Source organism: Marmota flaviventris, chromosome 5 (genome assembly GCF_047511675.1).
Source record: "Marmota flaviventris isolate mMarFla1 chromosome 5, mMarFla1.hap1, whole genome shotgun sequence".
In the NCBI taxonomy this organism is placed as follows: Eukaryota; Metazoa; Chordata; class Mammalia; order Rodentia; family Sciuridae; genus Marmota; species Marmota flaviventris.
Window position 1 is genome coordinate 143,625,591 of NC_092502.1, and position 6,011 is coordinate 143,631,601.

The following is a 6,011-nucleotide window of genomic DNA, read 5'->3' on the forward strand; positions in this document are numbered from 1 at the left end:
GTTTAAATGCATATGAAGTGTCCTCTTAGATGTTTTCCAGCAAGAGAAATTTTGTGTCAGATTTTAACTTCTTGAACACAGATGTTCAAGTTACATTTGTTAATGGACTCAAAAACTTGCTTTCACAAATGAACAGTTCAATGCAATGAAGTAAGAGATGTCACTAAGGCTGCATAGAAGAAGGGAAAGACGCTCAGATTAGAATAATAATGGGGTCTCCCAAACTTTAATGTGAATACAATTCCCCTATGGATCTTGCCGCCAATGCAGTTGCTACTGGTAGTTTGAAGTGGAACCTGAGATTCTGCATTTCTAACCAGCTTCCAGATGATGCCATTGTTGCTGGTCTGTGGATGGCACCGTGTGGTAAGCACTATGGTGCCCTTGGGGAAGGAGAGCTCACTATTGGTGGGAAATCTTCATGGAAGAGGAAGAATCTAGGTGGGCTATGGAAGGAGAGCAAACAGAGCTTGGGTAGATGAGCAGGGAAGAAAACATCAGGTATAGAAACTGATTGAAGAAAGCCCTGGGTTAAGAATGAGCCTAACTTGCTAGACGAGCTTTTGGCAGGAGCCTTCTGGAACAGAGTTGGTTTTTTTGTTTTGTTTTGTTTTTAAAACAGGCTTTGTATGGTAGAGAGAAGGAGGCAGATTTATGATGAAAGTTTGGAATACAGGGCAGGGAGCTACAAATTCTAAGCAATGGAAAGACAGAGAAGGTGTTAGAAAAAAGGATATTGTCTAAAATTCTGTTTAGAGAAGGCCATTTTGAATATTTAAAATTCCATGGGATGTCATTATGATAATCTCTCTTCCATTAGTAGAATATTTGAAAACCACTAGAAGGTACAGAGACATCATTAAAGGAAATCTTTCTCCTAGTAGTTTCTGGCTCCAAATTCTTTTTCCAGATCTTGCCAGCTAGGTAATTGTTGGGGACAGTGTTTAAATTCACTATGCTCAAGGTAAATTAGACAATTGATCAGAATTTGGTTGTGTGTAATTGAACTCGAATCATAAAGAGAACAAATACCTACAGGATGGAATGGAAAAAGGAAGATCCAGAATCCTTTGTAAATATAGGCTTAATAGGAATTAGTCACACAGAGATATGGTTGTTAATTCAAAAACAATCTGGTCTAAATAAAGCAATTTGTAAGTGTCTTCATAGCTTTTTAACTGCTATTGGCAATGGACCCTTCAAGTAAACTAAACAGATATATAATGGTAGTAACTCCTTAGTTACAGCTGCTGCAAAAATGGAGAATGATCTTAATATTTTTCTGTTTCCCAATTTTTTCAGTTGTCTTCCCATTTCTCTCCATGTGTCACAAAGGTGGGCTGCAGGTCCTTTTAGGTACGTCCAGTGCAGATAGCATCTGTTATGGGGTAATCTATGTCCTCTAAAAATTTATATTTTGAGGTAGTCCTGATACTTCAGGGTGTATTTGGAGATGGGGCCTTTAAAGAGGTAATTAAGGCTGGGTGTGGGGGTACACCACTGTAATCCCAGTGACTCAGGAGGCTGAAGCAGGAGGATTGCCAGTCTCAGCAACTTACAGAGGACCTAAGCAACATAGTGAGACCCTGTGTCAAATAATAATAATAATAATAATAATAATAATAATAATTTAAAATTTTAAAAAATAAAGTAAGTAGGGGACTATAAAACATGACTGGTATCCTCACACGAAGAGGAAATTTGGACAGACAGCCACAGAGGGAAGATCTTGTGAAGATGTACGGAGGGGATGGCCATCTGCAAGTCAAGGAGAGGGACCTCAGCAGAAACTAATCCTGCAGACACCCTGACAATGGACCTGCTGCCTCTAGAACCCCAAGAAAATTAACTTCGGTTGTTTATATTACCCAGGCTGCCGTACTTTGTTACAGCCACTCTAGCAAACTGAAACGGCATCATTTGCTCTTCTTTCCCCTTGAGCAGCCAGTTAAATAAATGTTTAGAACATCTGTCATGAACAAAATACTGTGCTGGGCACAGAGGGTGATAAGCAAAAAGAATAAAGAGAAACATAAGAGCATTTGCTTTTAAGAAGGTGTCATTCCAGTAAGGGACATAACCCACACATTCATTTTCATATGAATCTTTTTTTGGTACCGGGGATTGAACTCAGGTGCAGTCGACCCCTGAGCCACATGCCCAGCCCTATTTTGTATTTTATTTAGAGACAGGGTCTCACTGAATTGCTTAGCTCCTTACTTTAACTGAAGCTGGCTTTGAACTTGTGATCCTCCTGCCTCAGCCTCCCGAGTCATTGGGATTCCAGGTGTGCGCCACCATGCCCAGCTTGAATCTCTGTTTTAATAGCTAACAATATGTAGCCATAATTATCATTTTATTTATTAATCTATCTATTCAACACATATTTAATGAGTGCCAACTTATGTGCCCATCACTGTTTAGATGCTGGGACATAGTAGTGGATGAACAATGGCCTTTATATAATATGCTGGCTGGTAATAAGTGTTTTAGAAAAATACAAATCAGATGAAAGAGAAAGGGAGAAAGGGTGAAGAAAACATGATTTGAGGGAGAATAGTAATGAGGATCTAATAAGTGGCATTTGAGCAGAAACAAGTGAATAAATGGGAAAACTGAACATATTATGTTCTAAGTTCTAAGTTCTGGGGCTGGGTCTAGCATTTGCCTACCACATGCAAGGCCCTGAGTTTAATCCCTAGCATTACAAAATAAATGAATAAATAAAATAAAATAGAAAGCTCTGCATAAGATTGGGAAGAATCCATGATCTACAGGAAGGTGGACATTTAACCTGAGAATTTTGACATAATTAGATAGGTGTCACAATCAGGTTATATATAATTAAGCAAAAGGTACACATAGTTGGTACTCAATAAATATTTGCTGAATGAGTGAATAAATGAATGTTAGAAACAGTGAATAAATAGGAGAACAGAGGAAGGAAAGAAGTACTTTTCAGGAGGAGAGTAACTTCAAAACTTAGCTCTATTTGAGGCCCTGTCATGGGCAGCTATGGGGTGATGGGGAAGAGTGGAGGGGATAGATCAAGTGGGGCTCTGGGTACTCTGTTTCTCAGACAGTTTATCTGCTTTACTTATTTGGTGGCCATAGAAGAGGTCTTGGGAGCAAAGGGGATTGCTACATAAAAACATTTGGAAAGCACTGGGTTGAGGAGTCAGAAGATATATGTGAATTTGTCTGTATCATGATTTGCAATTAAGATAAATAGCATTTTGAATCCTCCTGTGCTTAGAATTTGAATGATAAATCAGGTGCCAAGAGAGAGAATGGAATTCTGGTGCTACAGTACAAAGTGAGGGCCGTCCACACCATTTATTTTATCATGTGAACCAAAGCTAAGCCTGAGAAGAGCAAGGCTTTCAAGAACGGTGGGGGCAGTAAAGGTTTAAATGCACCTTGCTTACTTGTCTAAATTCCCACAAAACTAACAACTTCTGGCTTCAATTTAGGATTTTAAAAGCCTATGCAGGAAAATGGATGGAACTAGAGACTATGGTGTTAAGTGAAATGAGTCAAACTTAGAAGATGGAGGGTTGTAGCATGTTTCTCTTATTCGTGGAAGCTAGAGAGGATGAAGGAACACGAAAGTGAGGATGGGTCTCCTAAAAATCCAAGGGAGAGCAGTAGTGGAAAGGGTCCAAAAGGTGGAAGGGACACGGGGAGTGAGGAAATGCTGGGGAATGATATTGGCCAAACTATATTGTTGTACTGTTTGCATGTACAAATGTGTAACAAGTCCCATCAGTATGTACAACTATAATGCACCAATAAAAATGAGGAAATAAAAAATTATTTTCATCCTTTAAAAGAAGCCTATGTGTGCTTGAAGTGATGATCTTGCGTCCCTGTTGTAGCCATTAACACTTCAGGGTTGCAGAGAATGAAAACGTAAAATTTCATTACAGTCAGCTTTTTCACTGCTCCAACCAAAAGACAACAACAATGTAGAGGAGAAAAAGGTTATTTTGGCTCATGGTTTCAGAGACTCAGTCCATTGTCAGCTGACTCCAGAGGTTTGGGTCCAAGGTGGGACAGAACCTCATGGCAGAAGGGCATGGCAGAGGCAAACAGCTCAGGACATGGCAATGGGGTGGGGGACAGAGCAATGCTCACCAGAGACAAAAAATACACTCCAAAGGCTCATCCCCAGTGACCCACCTCATCCAACTAACCCTACCTGCCTACATTTACCACAGAGTTAATCCATGCCAGTGGATCAATCCACTGATGAAGTTACAACTCTTATAATCTAATCATCTCACCTCTGAATATTCCTGCATTGTCTCACACGTAAGCTTTTGGGGATACCACATACCCAAACCATAATACATTTCTTCCATAACTTTTTATCTTAAAGGAAAATATTTTGTTTTACAAAATAGGGAAAAGGGGGGCCAAAAGGCATTTCCAGTTTGGAGAATTTAGTGTATGCATTCCGAGAAACCTGGAATGAACTCATATTTTAAGTAATATAATGACTTTACATACCTCTTCAGCTTTACTTTTTCAGCAAATTTTTAAGAATCTTTTAAAATTGTCTTTTTAGCTCTTCACCTTTTTTTTCCAGCCATTATGATGTGTGTGCTTGATTCGGTACCTTACCACGGCTTCTCAGAAGACTTTCAGTATCAAGTGATTCCTGGCCAAGAAATAATAGCAAAATCATCCCATTCCCCAGTGAATTCGAAAGAAAACTGGTAATAAAATCCAGAACAATTTCAAGAGGAGACATTGGAGGAGAACCAAGCTGGGTTTATAAGGAATTACATGAAATGGCACACATATTTATGCTGTATCAAGGCTGTGATCATCTTGTTACATCAAGGTGAAAATGTCATCACTATCTGGACAGTTGAGAATATTTAACTGGGAATGTGGGCTTTCTTTAGTTATAAAGGTGCTACAGTACTAGTTTTGGTTGGTTGGTAATAAATATGTGAAACATTTGAAAGAAAAATCTTTTTATTGCAATGTCTATAAAATAGAAGATGCAACAAAACTCTTAACAGATAGGCCTTAATATGTGCTCACGTAATTGGTCCAACTTTTAGATAAACAGACAACCATATTTGGATCTTTTGACTAAGTGTTGACTTTCAGAGGTCAGAATAGAACCATAACTTTTGCCTACCTAATTTCACATTAAGTCAAGAATTAAAATGAACATTAATCAGCTCTAATGAGTAACCTCATGATTTCTGAGAGCACAGAGCCATGCAGCAGAAGTGCAATCTATGTGTCATTATGAACAAGATATGTTCCGTTGCCCAGGGCAGAACTCCTAACTTTGGGTATGCATGTCTCCATTGTCAGAATGAGGCTGTGATCACTTCAGTGGTCAATTGGGTGGTAAGGTCTCATATGATTTTGATTCCTGGAATGAACATTTGTTCCTAGATAATTTTAGTCCATGTTTTCTCTTATCTGTAAAAACTTGTAAGTTGACAATAGAGTTTTAGATAACCATGAGAAGTGATATTTAAATAAGATACACAGTTAAATACATCAGGCCCATGGACACTGCTGGTTAAAGTTTAGTTTATATACTGCAGTAGTGTATTACAGTGGCCTTGACACACTGTATAAAAATGTCAGAGAAAGAAGTCAAAGGCAGCAGGTAGTTCTAACCCACCTGGATATTTTTTCATATAGACTTCAGTCTTTAGGTAAATAGCTCAAGGAAGCAAATCTAGCCAGAAGAAATTTCAGGTACAAAAATGTTTGCTCACAAAGAGACTTTTAGCAGAATCATGATGCTTGAATGGAGATAAATGGAATTTAAAGACTAACCCAACAGAATTCATTGGTTTTACAGAGGCAGAAGTTGCGGTGCAAGAAGATACAGTGGCTTACTCCAGATCACCTCTGATAGAGACCAGGGGAGAACTAGGAAATGAAGTGTCCCCAACAACAATGTTTTTGTATGTTTCCCTACAATGTTAATTTGTAATCCTTAGGAATCTAAGCATAGGAGGATTCAAAATGCT

At 38.6% G+C, this 6,011-nt stretch overlaps 1 pseudogene; it reads left to right on the forward strand.

The window, feature by feature from the left end:
* Positions 1-248: 248 nt before the first annotated feature.
* LOC139705921 (large ribosomal subunit protein eL39-like) lies at positions 249-4,783 on the forward strand (annotated as a pseudogene).
* Positions 4,784-6,011: the final 1,228 nt, after the last annotated feature.